The sequence below is a fragment of the Haemorhous mexicanus genome, chromosome 23 (genome assembly GCF_027477595.1).
Source record: "Haemorhous mexicanus isolate bHaeMex1 chromosome 23, bHaeMex1.pri, whole genome shotgun sequence".
NCBI classification, from domain to species: domain Eukaryota; kingdom Metazoa; phylum Chordata; class Aves; order Passeriformes; family Fringillidae; genus Haemorhous; species Haemorhous mexicanus.
The window spans coordinates 616,803-630,699 of NC_082363.1; the positions used below are offsets into that span (position 1 = coordinate 616,803).

The window sequence follows — 13,897 nt, forward strand, 5'->3', positions numbered from 1 at the left end:
ATTGAGTTAAGCAGCAGAGGGCACAGAAACAGGGAGATGGGGACAGGAACTTCTGAGTCTGTTTTTGTCCCTGTAGCCAGAGTGTCATGGTGCCTCTGACCACCTTACCCCGGCCTTTGGAGAAAAGTCTGTGTGGCTTCTATGAAGGCATGTGTGTTCTCTTATATTGTTGCTCATCATGCCACTGTCCTGTCATCTTCACACACCACCATTCATCCCCTCCAAGGCAGAAGACCACAGGCGCTCTTGCAGCAGGCCGCTGTCATTCCATTAGGCCCCTGTGAATCACAGACACCAACCAACAAACACCAATTTCAGTTCCAGAGCTGGTTTCAGCAAAGAGACACCCTTTGTGACCTTTTGCTGCATTGCCTTGATCTGAGCAGGGATACTCATCTTCTTTTCTCTAATTCAGGCAAGCTGTTCCCACACATGCCTGCTCCAGGTGCTTGTAAGAAGAAGTATCACAATACCAGACAGGCAGGCTTACAAACCTGTAGTGAAAACCTCACCCATTTTAGTGCCAGAGCTGCAAGTTGCTTGCATAAGGAACAATTCTCAAGGTATCAAAAACATCAGGACTCTTCTCTGCCATCAAGGATGGCCTTGCAGGAGGAGTTTTGCTTCTGCAGAGAAAGCACCTACTGCAACACACAGTTCCTGCTCTGCTGTGGCTCAGTGTACCTCAGACAGCATGAGATGGCCCTGCAGCAAGTGTAGGTCTAACAGTGATGGGAATGCTGCTTCTAGTGTAGCAGCCACTGCTCTTCATTTCATCAATACTCTTTGGCAAATGCCAGCCTCTCCCCCAGCAGCCTCTCCCAGCTGGGATGTCATCTCCAGGTCAGCTGCTGTCAGCAGCCATAGAGCAAGAGCCACTGGTGACTTCTCAAGGTACCACCTTGCTGGTGATATCACCGGTGACTTCAAGGTATCACCTTGCTTTGATCACCAGACTGGGGATAAAAATAACCAGATCTGGGTCCAGATGTCTCACAGGGATCTCTTCAATACATAGAATAGGAGCACTCAGGAGAAAACTCGTGGAGCAGCAACTGACAGCTGTAGTAAAGACAACTCAGTGCAGGAGACTGGCAAAGTACCATAATCTGAGCAGGTCCCCATGAACCTCTCTCCACACCTCCACAAGAAAACAGCCTGTCCTGCTTTTGTTGCATTCACCAAAAATTACTTTGAAACCTGCTGCTGTGATGCCATTTCTATTGTAACAGCAGGATAGCTGCCATGCCACTCTCGGCTAATAGGGTCACCAAGAGGCATTTCCCTGGAAGAGCATAGAGGGCCCAGAGCAGAACAGGTCTCATCATGAAATTGTGGGTTTCTAATTAATATCCATTTGTCTGCAAGCTGACCTGCTTGACTACATGCCAGCCTCAGAATTTCATCTTCTTCCCTGAGGACAGGGCTTGGCAGTTGCCAGGACCCACAGTCCTAAGCCCTACTGCCTGCCTGCTGCTGGTCACCAGGTCACACACAGACCAGGATATCACTCTTCACACCTCTGCACACTTATCTTGCAATTAACACTTATTTATGCAAATGAGTCAGTTCATTGGCTCCCCTCTGCAATCTATCAATAGATGGAGCAGATAACGCCCTTTCAGGCCTGGGAATGTGAATGGAAACTACCTTGCTACTCCATGTTCTGCCTGGTGAGATAGCATGGTTTTTTGTTTTTTTAATTTTTCATATAAATTTCAGCCAAATCTTTCTGCTTCTACAATGACATGAGTCAGATAAAACTTCCCAGAGCTCTGTTAGAGCCGAGCAGAGAGGGACCTGCAGCTTTCAGGTGTGCAACCATACAGAGAGCAGAGAATGCCTGCTCGACTTTAGCACGTGGGAGAGGGAGTCTCTCTGAGCCGGCCAGGGCACGGTCCCCATACAGCTGTGGCTTAGTAAGGCCACCGGGGACACTCGGTGGCCTTCGCTGCACTGGCTGCTGGTAGCAGGGCCAGTCCCACTCACGGGGGCCATCTGGAAACTCTCAGAGCTGCTGAAAAAAATGCCGCCGGAGGCCCTTTGTGAGTCACGAGCTGGGTCAGGTTACCGACAGAGGGACAGGGAACAGAAACACAGCGAGGTCTCCGGGAGGAGCAAGAAGCTCTCCTGCAGCGGCAGAAATACAGATAGGGGTCTCAGAGAGGAACAAGGAGTACCTCTGCCGTGGCAGAAATACAGACCAGGGTCTCGGGGAGGAACAAGGAGCGCCCCTGCTATGGCAGAAATATAGACTGGGGTCTTGGGAAGGAACAAGGAGCATCCCTGCTATGACAGAAATATGAATCAGGGTCTTGTCATCCCTGCCTCAAGAGCAGGATGCCGGCACATGGGCTATGAGAACAGCCTGGTCCTACCCTGCATCCTGTTGCACACTGACTGACACATGGTTGACATGCACAAAACATGGCAAGAATAGTGGCATTCAACATCGGGGAGCTTCTTAGTTATCTGCATATCCTAGGGGCAGCCACACACCCCAGGGTCCCCGCCTGTGACACTCACACCCTTCAGCACCCCAATTCTAGACCTGCTGCCCCAGGTGACCCTGGCGCCTCAGGTGTCCTCCCCAGCACATCATGGTGAGATGCTGCCAGGAAGGCACAGGGAGCTGTGCCTGCAGCACGCAGAGGGAGACAAAGGCTGGAAACCGGGCAAGGAGGTAATAAAGCAGAAGATCAGGACCAACAGCCAGGACGGTGTCCACCTTCCCCATGTCCTACAGCCAGCACCCCAAAGTACACCCAGAGTGTGGGCTGGAAGGTCCAGCACTTCCCAAGCATTCCCTTGGCCCAGGCCAAGGGCAGGTGACCCTGAGGTAGACATGTCTCCTTGCCGCCTCAGCCCCACATGCCCCTCACTGCTGGCCTATTGCCCAGAGACTGCACCCGGCCACGACTACCACCTCCCTCAGGGAATGAACCCCCGCTCTAACATAGGAAGGTGATGTTTTATTACAGAATCATATGCCTTAGAGATGGAATCCAACCTATGATCTACTACCACCTTGCCAACTAGACCATGGCACTAAGCACGATGTCCAGTGTTTCCTTAAATGGCTCCAGAAACAGTGAATCCACCGCCTCCTTAGGCAGCCCCTACGAGAGTCCGACGGCGGCAGAGTCGTGCGGGCACGAGGTGGGGGTGTGACAGCAGTCACCTTGGCCAGTGGGTCCCTCAGGGCTGTCCGGGGACGGGGTGCCGGTGTTACCGGTTTAAGGAGCTCCCAAAACACAGACACAACGTCTAGTTCAGAAAGGAAACATCGTTTAATCTCACACGGTGTAAGGTGGAGGTTTCCACAAATCACGTACACCAGGGGTGAAAAGCCGTATCTTTTACGCAGTAACATTCACACGAACCTGCCTATCTAACACATATTCTCCGCCTACCTAATGCATATTTAATTTCGGTGATGTGACCTTGCGCAATGCTCGAAACACAGAGTTATATTCTTCATTAAGCAACTTCTATTGTAGAAGCTATCTGACTACATCAGTTACGTTTACAAAAGATGAGAAAATTCGCCAGTCGACATAAAATTCGACTGGAAGACAGCAGGGCTGAGGCGGCGAGAGGTGCTGCCGCGGTCCTAAGATGGCGGCGCCGTGAGGGGGGAGCGGGCTGGACAGGGACGGCTGTTGTTGAAGCTGCATTGTTCCCGCTGCAGCCGCCGCCCGCCGTGTCCGCCGCGCCGTGCCCAGTAAAGGTAAAACCATGGCGGAGTCGGCCGGGCCCGCTCGGCACCGGGGGGTCGGGGCGGCTCGGCTCCCCCCTGATGCCGCCGGCTGTCCAGGCTCCAGCCACCCCTCGCTACCCCGCCTCGGTGCCAGACCCACGGAGGGGATGGGGAGCTTTGCCTCGTGCCGGGGAGCCGTGGAACGGGACGGGTGGGTGCCTCCCCCACCCGCAGAGAGGGACCAGACCCTACGAAGCCTCTCAGGCGGATGAGGAGGTTGAGGGGGGCGAAGGGTGCCTCTGTCTTCAGCCTGGCCGGGTGCGGGGACCCCCACACACCACCCACGTTAAATCAAAGTCAGCCTTGTAGGAGCTCCTCGAGTGCCCAAAAAACGCAGTCCTTCTCATTTTAAATACTCCCCATGTCCCGTCTGCCATCGTTGCCTTGTGGCAGGGGCCTTTTCTTTAGAAACCTACACATAAAAGATGTTTCCTCTGAAATTTTGTCTCTACCAGTGAGCCAAAGCCTGTCTGCTGGGTTCCATTACCCTCCAAAGGTGTTATATTACCTGTGCATTAGGGTTGTGCCCCTGGTTAGGCAGGTGAGATCCTCCAGGAAGTTTTTTAAAGGTATGCGTGGAAGGGGTTTATCTTGTCCTTTGGTCACAGCAGATTCCTTGCTTTGGACCACTAATCACATCTGTTCTTTGAGATGATCCATCAAGACTGACCCACCAAGAGACAAATGAACAGGCTTTTTTCACTACACCAAAAAAATGAGGAGTCTCATTTGGTTTCCTCTGTGATCTCCAGCTCAATTGAGCTGCTGCAGGGGAGCAGGGAGAAGAGAGCCTCTGGCTGTCCCTGTCCCCGTCCCAAGGCCAGGTGAGATATATTACAGAGAGGTGCTGTGGGGGGTCCTGACCAGGACTCACCTCCTCCCTGCAGAGGGAGAAGCTGTAGTGAGGTGAGGCTTTGGGGCAGTTTACTGTGTTGGTCAGGAAGGCTGATTAACCTGATTTATGGGCCAGACATAGCATAAAGGAGAAGGGTTCTGCAGGGTTCTGGTTAAGATATGCCAAGTGTCTTGTGCTGGAGGAGGAATTTGGGTTTACACCCTGGTTCAAAGACAGGATGGTGCAGGAACAACCTGTTGGAGTATGGACCAGAACAGAGAGGTCCTTTCCCAGTCCCCATGCCCTACTTATTTACTCTTGTTTTCTCTCTTTCCACTATATTGTAACTGCCTGGACATACCACTTAAATAAGGTGCCCAGAGTGTCCCTGTTGTCCCTCAAAAATCAGCTCAGCAGTTATAAAATTATTCCAGGAGATGGAGGAAGGGCATGTTGGCTTCGTGGGCGAACCCTACTTGGCTTTCACAATGCTACATCTTCCTCTGCTGTTTTGGAGCAGCTGCACTTATGTTTGAAGAGTTGTTGAAAGTCCTTTAGTCTTACTGGAGTTTTGGGGCTGAGGAAGTGCCTCTCTGACAGCCTGATGCAGGAGGTGACAGTGGTGGAAGTCCAGGTATCTTGATAGACTCAACTCCCAGTAATTCTGTATACTTACTAAGAAGTCTGAGGGAATCAGACCCATTTTGGGGTAACCATGCCTGAGAAATATAATTAATAAGGTCTTTGCATCAAGGCACCTTAGGAGTGTGTAGAGCCATGTCTGGCCTTGGCTGTGGGAACAAATGGCTCCTGTACTTCTGCTGATGCAAAATGGGTCACAAAAACTGGTCAGTAGTGTAGTTTTGTTTTTCTTAATAAGTCACCAAGCAATTGCAAGACACCATCATCTGTGATGTAAACCTGCCTTACAAAAAGCAGTTCAGATCCCCAGCTTTTGTTTTTTGAGGATGTTAAGGGAACCTGCAAAATATAATTAACACTTTTGGTGTTCTTGGGCATGGTGATTCATGGCTGAGCAGTGACTGGAGCAAATTGGCTGTTTCTTTTCGTTTGTGCAGGTTTCCCACTCTGCATGATTTTGCTTGCTTTTTGGGGCAGCTCTTGGTTTGAAGAAAACTTGCCTTTAAGAGTTGTAGCAGAGCTGTTGGTTTTTTTATCTATTGTATTCTATTCAGAGCATCAGTGCAGACAGCCAAAATGTGTGGGGTTTGAGTGGTATATTCTGCTGCCTTTAGAGACTGTGGAGTGCTGAATTTAGTCAAAGTGTCACCTATTTTCCTCTGTTACTAGTCTGCACTGATGCTCTGAACTGCAACAAAATAGATTGAAAAACAAATTGGTGTGCCCTGGTTCCTTGTGCTGGATTTCACATTATCCTCTGGGTGAGCTGCCTGCTCTGCCCCTTTGGAGCACCCCAGAGACAAGTAATGACCCCTCAGCCTCTTTCAGCACTTCAAAGGCTGAATTACTTTTTGTGGCAGAGGTAAGAAAATTGAATTGCAGTCCTTGATTTTCTGGCTTTCCAATAACCCTCAGTGTAAGATCATCATTTTGGTAACACGAAAACAGGAAACTGGTAAACAAGCGCAGAAAGTATTCAGATTGTGATTTAAGGTTGTCACTGCTCTTAACTCCCCAGAGCTAAAAACAGAACATTGCCCCCTCACTCAGAGGCCACTGTCATGCCCAAGGGACTGCAGGGCTAAGCAACACAAGAGATGATGATCCCAGCTTTCTATCCTACTTCGTTCACTGATTTCCATGAGGATTGTGAAATGAGCCTTTGATTGAGTGCAGATGGGCTGGGATGTGGTGAGCTCTTCTCACAGGGCAGGGAGCCTTCCTGGGCTGGCAACCACTCTCCTGCAATGGCCACTTTGGATTTCAGCTCCCCAAACAGAGAGCTGAGTGTGGGGAACAGGAGGATTGTGGGAGTGCTCCTGTGAGCCCCTCTGATCAGCTCCAACAGAAGTGGCATTAACTGGGGACAGAAAAGTTGGATACTTCCATTTTGCTTATCTCTTTCTGTCCACTTTTTCCCCCTGCCTTCTTAGTTTTAGCTTTTTAGATCTTGCATAGGACTCCCTGTCTTCTAGTTTTGCACTGGCTGTGCAAGATGATTTTATACAGCTTCATTATCCATGTGAGCACTGCAGGTTCCCTGTCTCTGCATGGCTGCAGCAGAGCAGTAGGCTGTGGGTCTGTGCCACACAGAACTAGTATGCTTGGACAGCTTCATCATTTGGCAGTGAGACAATAGTTGTTGGGTTTTTAACTTTTCTTTTTTTTAATAAAGCTACAAAAAGCCTGCTCCATATGCATCTCTGGTGAGAATTTCAGGCATGGAATGCATCCTCAAGCTAGCCACTGAGATGGATACAGGAAGAGCTTTTGTTATGTTACTAATGACAGCAGCTGTGTTGACCACACCTTGTTAAAGTCCTTAATTATATATCAAGGGATATACAGAATCTTTTTGCTTAAACTTTAGAGGCTTTACAATTCTTTCTGTGCCTTGTGATAGATGTTCTGAAGGTGTGGGTAAAGTGGCAGCAGAAGCTGTGAGGGAGGGATGGTCTCATCCGTGCACCTTTGGAGCACCTGTCTCTGTAGAGTCTGATTGCTAAAGTGCTTGGTCCTAAATTTCAATTGTCTTTTGATGAACCTGGTGATGTGCATAGCTTTTGAGTCTGTTGGATCTAGATGCAAGTAATTATATGAATAATGAAGAGAAGTGATTTAATTTGGGCACACTTTTCACTTCTGTGGATAGAATTGGGTATCGCCTTTCCTCCTTTGTTCTTCCTTCAACTTCCCCCAAGAAAGAAAGGTTGTTGCTATCAAGAGATCTTTTTCCTGTTCTAATGTAGTTTAAAGAAAACAACATGACAGCCTCAAACTGTGGAGATGTGGGAGGACAGAAATAAGTAGAAAAAAGGCATAAAGAGCTGAAACTGAACACTGGAGGGTGATGTTTTCTGCAGACGTGTTTTGGACCTCTGATACTTCTGCGGTTCAGAAGAAAAAGGGTCATCTTTGCTGAAGTAGGTGTTCTGAGAGCAGTCACAGATGACAATTGTTGCTTAAGGGTGACAGGAGGATATTTATCATATCAACATGTTGTCAAGTAGAGCCTTAGAAATTGTAGGCACTGTTGAAAATTTGGCTTAAATGGATTGATCTCACAATTTCATTGGAAGTCAATGGAAGGAAAACTCCTAAGCCACCTTGGTTCTTCCCCTGGAAAGCTGACAGGAATGAAGCTTAAGATGTCCCCTCAAAGGATTAATTTTGCAAGGCCTGTTGTGCAGCTCGGTTGGGCAAATGCCCTGTCTCCTTTGTTCCCTTTCTGACTCCAGTCAGTGGTACTTTGGAAGAGGGCAGTTCTCATGTGGCTAATGTGTGAGACAGCAGTCTGCTTAAGCCATGTTTTACTTCAAGTTTGAAGTCCCCAGTGGGGCTGACTCCCAAGAGGAGTCAAAGAAGCAGCTTTAAGCCGAGGAAGTGACAATTTGCTTTTTCCTACCACTGGTGTTGGCAGAGGAAGACAGTGCAGGCTCTGTCAGCACTCATCACTGCTGTAGTATCAGTTACCTGCTCTCAGGGAGAGATTCTCAGTTCTGCCCAGTTCCTCAGCCAAATCTCCTGAAAGTCATCTAGAGGATGGCTGGGAGACACAGTCACACAAACTTGGGTGAGAAACAAGATGTGATTTAACTGTGTGATGGTGGAGGGTACTCCACTTAAAAACCAGTTATCATGACTGGGCTCCTTACTGGAAGAGAGACATTAGTCAAACCCAAGTTTCTGAGCCTGGAAATCTGTGAGGCAGTAATGGATGAACAATCAGTTTGCTGATGGTGGTCCCCTCTGGCACCTGGGTCCTCTGAATGGGGTGCAAATGCCTTGGGGCTGGTCTTGGCCAACACCCCTTGTTATAAATGCCTGTTCTCTTTGACGGTATTGGATGGTTTGGGTCCCTATAAATAAAGAAATAAAATGTATTTAAACAAATATGTCTGTGCTAATTACTCAGGACACATTTTCCAGTGCTCTGAGTTGCTGTAATGAAGAAGGGGACATGCTGGTAGGCTGCTTAGAGCTTCACTGTTTTGAGCTCTCATGAGCAAAGATGTCTTCTATATTCCTGCCAGGAATAGAGGGAGCAGACGGTGCTGCTGCTTCCTCCAGCTTGCCACAGGGCAAGCAATAAGTTTCATGCAGGAGGCTGTTTGTGGCAAAGTGAGCAGACGTCTCTTCCAGGAAATCGATTTCTCCTGCTTATCATTTTGTAGGAAGAGCTGTAGCTATTATTATTTAACCAGCAGACTCAATTTCAACTCAGCTGAAGGACGTCCAGTGGAAGTCGTCTGGGGAAGGAGTGGGTGGACTAAAACTGCTATTACATGGAGTCTGGCAAAAGAATCAGGTTTTTCTCTTCTCCCACGACCAGCAGCAACTCTGCTGATGGCAGCTTGGTTCCTTGTGGTTTAAAATTATGTGGGAGGAGACCAGAGCCTGCATGTTGGACAGACTGGAAGTACAGGTGGTTGGCCTGTACATGGGGGAGGGGGTGGATCTGGTACTTGGAAAGATGAGCTGCATATCAGCCAGCCTTTGGTAGTGATGTGCCTGAAGAAGCTCTGGCTTGGGGGTGGGGGCAGGAGGGTGGCCTATCAGCCCCCACGGTTTTTTCTGCCTTACAGAGAAGGACTCACCAGCCTTGTGCTCTTGCTTCAGAAGTACTGAGAAGTGTAACACCTCTGCATTGAGGTGATGTCAAAACCATCTGTGATCTTCTCCTGGTGCTTGAAAAAGAAGTTTCATAGCACTTCATCTTTAAAGCCTGAGGGAGCTCTTGGCTGCACAGGAGAGCTCTCCTGCATTTCTGGTATCTACCAACATTGTTGTTCAGCCTTCTGTGGCTCTGGGATGAGGTGATGTCTCTCTTCTATTCTTCTATTCTCTGTCTTCCCACAGCCACTGTAGGCAGCACCATGCAGAAGAACAGCTGGGGTCCTGCCTGCCTGTGGACAGGAAGTCCTGTTTCCCACAAAAGCTGAGCTCCAGAGGAGTTGGTGCCTTCAAGAAGTGAGATGTCAGCTCAGCCTGCACCCATCGTCTGCTTATGATGTGATTTGGTACAAGGTGGGAGTTGCTCTGAGCCTGATTTCATGTGAGGCAGAGCTTTGAGATTGGTGTGTGTACATTGGCTGTTAAAACTTGTACCCTGGTGATAGGCTATACTAGTCCTGTTATCTATAAGAAAGCAGGAAGCTGAGTGCAAAGATGTTAAATATTGAAGGTCATGTAATTCATGTCCATCCAAGTGCTCTTTCTCTAATGCTCATACTGTTCCTTTTTGCCTAACATGCTACTGTTAGGCATCCTAGTGTGTGGACAGGGCAGGAATATCTTTATCTTGTCTATCTTAGATAAAAACTCCAGATGACCCAATGATAAAAATACTGTTAGCAGATGTCCTATCTGTTCTTCCTCCTGCAATGGGGTGGGGAGGCATGGAGGTTAAAGAGAGACTCTGGTAGATGGGATTAGGATTATGGACTTCTCCCAAAAATTATATTTTAGGGGAAAAGACTCATAAATCAATGAGATGAGACCATGTTGTGCTGAGAAGGGGATGCTGAAGGCCCTGGGCTGCAAGCAGAGCCCTGTCTCTAATGTTCACATGGCCTTGCTCATCTTACCAGTGATTTGGGGGAGAAAATGAACTGGTCCCAAATAACTTTGTGCTTTGCAGGTTCAGACTAACATCTCAGATTCTCCTCTCTGTTGGTAGGTGGTCTGAACAGGTCTTCATGCCCTACTTCCTGTTGTGACATGTGTCCGACAGCCGGTGATCTCTCTGACCCGGCTAGCAGCGGAGTGGCTGGAGATGAGCCGCAACACGTGGTGGAGAATGCGGGCACCCAGCGTGTGGCACTGAAGAGTGCCAACCCCCCAGCGAATGTGGGGTATTGAGGACAGCTCAGAGAGACTACCAATGTGAGGCCCTAGAACACTGTGGGCTTTGGTACTCAGGAGTGAGGTTTCGCGAGGATCAACAGAGAAGAGAGGGGATGTAAGCTTTCAATTTTAAGTCTTGCTTTTGTTTAAAAGCTGCCAAAGAAGACCCTAAAACAATTACATCAACACTTTAAGATCAAAATAATCAACCCCCACTCCTCTCTAGAATTTTTCTTAAATTTAATTGATTTCTTTTGAGATGCATTTATTGTGTTGTTGTTTTGTTACGTTGTCAGGATGCTAAGAGATTATTTTTCATTTCAATAAGGTAATCATTTAAATTTTCGTTTTGATTGTGCAATATTTAACAGACTTCCTTTCCCAGTTTTCTCATTCTGCCCCCCCATGTCCCTGAACCCACTGACCCTGAGAACAGAATGGGAGATGGAATCTGCCATCTTCCCTCCTTCTCTGTCCCCTACCTAGGACAGCACTGTCCATGCTGCCCTGGATTGTACCCTAACCACTTTCCATCAGCCCTCAACCCCACCCCCACTTTCCTATTGGCAGTTCCCGATTTTTGTTAAAATTCATGTTGCAGACCTTGCCGTCATTTCCTGTTTATTTATGTGGGTGACCCTTGGAGTTAGGCCAGTTGACCCATTTGTTTATTTATTTAACTTTGCAGCATGAACCCTGTTTAGTTGTAAACTTTATTTACAGCATTCTACATATTTTTGTTCTCAAGTTTAGTTAAATTGATTGTAAAGTCTATTAAGTAGAGTGTCATTTTAGTTAAAATAAGACTGTTACACGTTTCATTTCAAATGAAAGAAGAGAGGGGATTTGTGCAAGTTTGTCCTGCAGGGGATGGGCTAGGAACTGGCCTCACAGCCACACCCCAATATCAGACCGCTTGAAATAAGAAACCACAACTGATGACATCCAAGCAGCTTATGGTGAGGAACAAAGGACTCTGGGACCAGGTGGGAGGGGCCATGCAGATCAACAGCCTGTGATTGGCCAGAAGGCTTCTAGAACATTCTGAGAGACTGCATTCTATGAGAGACTATATATATGCATGTTGGCCCCACTTCGGGGTCTTCTGAAGCAGCCTCTTTAAGTTTTGTTTTGCATCCTTGTTTACGGCCTTTTATTTATTTAATAAATATCTTCAGTTTTGACACTTCAGCTGTACCTGTCCCTTCCTTTTTGCTGTGCCACTTGACCACATCATCGAGCTCCCAAGACCAGAGGGTTTCCCCATGCTTCCCCATGTGCCCCGCAGATCCCTCAGGGTGTTGTTGCCGACCCGACTCCGGCCGCTCCACTGCTAGCCGGGTCAGAGAACACTGGCGGTCGGACACGTGCCGCAGCAGCTTCCCCACCTGCCCTTTCAGAAACCAGCTGCTGAACTCAGCATCAGCTCCAGCCCCTGTACGCAGGCACAGCCTGGCACTGCAGTGCCTGATCTGATGGGTCCTCATACCTCCACGAGATGTATGGCACATCAGGGAGGCTCTACTCCTTTTTTACAGCTCCTGGGACTCAGTACTCAGTCCATATCTGCTCATTTAGGTTTGAACACTATCTAGACTCTTCAGGTGTCAGAATAAGTTGCTGAATTTGAGGAGTGTGAGCTCAGAATGAGGATCCTGCTGTAACCAAAGAATTGAAGCATCGTAAACTACTAAAACGTGTAAACTGAAAAGCCATTTTCTTACTCTTTCTTTCTGTCTTGTAGAGAGAAATGCTATCAGGATCCATTTCCTTTTCATTATTTGGGCTTTGTAAAAGCGGTGTAGAGACCAAGGCAAGAGGAGGCCAGTAGGAGCTTCCCAGTTATGGCTGGCAGTTGCTGCCCCAGTTGTACACTCTCTGCAAGGAGCAGCCCTTCTGTGACTGCACCATCTTCACTGGGAATGTGCATTTTAGAGTGCACAAGGTGGTTTTGGCTCCTGCCAGTCTGCTGTTTAAATCCGTGTTGGACAGCACAGACACCATCTCCAATTGATGCTTCTGTGGTAACACCTGTGATATGGTAACACCACTCTTACTTGAGATTATGGACAATGACAAATTCCCACTGAGGAAACACAATTTCACCAAAGTTATCTCTGTGGCAGATAGTCTGCAGATGTTTGATGTGCCTGTTAGTTGCAAATACCTCCTCAGGGATCACATAAGTTGTTCTGCTCAGGACCAGGTAGTAAAAGGAGTCTCCAGCCAGGAAGCAGATTCATCTGGAAACCAAACTGAAGCTAGTTACCTGCCCCAGTCTGGAAGACCTGATGAGGAAAGAACATTTATCATCCTCATTCAGAGAGTTTCTCCTTTACCCCGTAGAAGCAGAAATGGAAGCAGGTGTTTCTCCTCCTGCCCAGGAACTTACCGTGAATCATACCTGGGTTCATCAGCACACAATGTTGAGTGAGTCCAGGTCCCTCCAGGAGGATTCAGGCTCTGGCCCTGACCAGCCTGCCCATGCTGAGTGGAGTGGCTGTATGGAAGAGGAGCTTGCTGAGCTGCCAGAGGCGGAAGGGCAATCAAGGGATTTAGGTGAGATGTCATGGGTCTGGACACACCATTGCCTCTTATTTGCAACATGTTGGCTCACATTTGCCTGTTTTGGGGTATTTTTACTCTCTGTTATATCTTTTTAGTTTGTCCTGGGTTGGGAGCAACAGCAACGTATCCTCCCATTCTGCAGAGATTTTCTTCCTTTGGCTTTTGTAGTTGCTTCATGCTCATTGCTTTGCCAGAGCTGTAGTGAGCGAAACTTTTATTGGCCAGGCATGTGATTGCCAATGCAGTGGGATCTGTGTTACTGCAGGACATAGGGCTGATTAGACAATCTGTCTAACACCAAGTGAACAGAGTTGCTTGCTAATGCTACCTTATCCTTTAAACTCCTGTTCAGGATGGGAGGAAAACAGAGGCTGTACTGGGTTTAAAATAAATGTTCCGTTTATAACTGGTGTTAAATAAACTGTTGGTTTTCCCTCCAGGCTGTGTGATGTCTTCAGAAGGGATTTATAAGTCACAGTTTTCCTTTTATAGCCAATGTGCTGGTTACAAACTGATAACTTTCAATCACATCATGCTTTCTGCGAATCCATTCAATTAGCAAATAACTAATCTTGTTTCTCTCGCACAGCAGCAGAGAGCAAAAGCTATAAAATGAATTTCTTTGTTTGATCTGAAAATGTTTTCTCTGAGGCTCTTTCTGATGCCCAGGCTGTGCTGAAAAGACTCAAAGAGTGCAGAGAAATTGATGCCTCTCAAAAGGAGGTAGGTGTGTTTACTTCCATAAA

General features: G+C 47.8%; 1 long non-coding RNA gene across 1 annotated transcript; it reads left to right on the plus strand.

The window, feature by feature from the left end:
* The first annotated feature begins 3,420 nt into the window (after nt 1-3,420).
* LOC132337851 (uncharacterized) lies at nt 3,421-11,769 on the plus strand. The gene is made up of 3 exons (XR_009489282.1): nt 3,421-3,730; nt 9,597-9,764; nt 10,417-11,769. It is a non-coding gene; the product is annotated as an uncharacterized LOC132337851 (long non-coding RNA).
* The last annotated feature ends 2,128 nt before the right edge of the window (nt 11,770-13,897 follow it).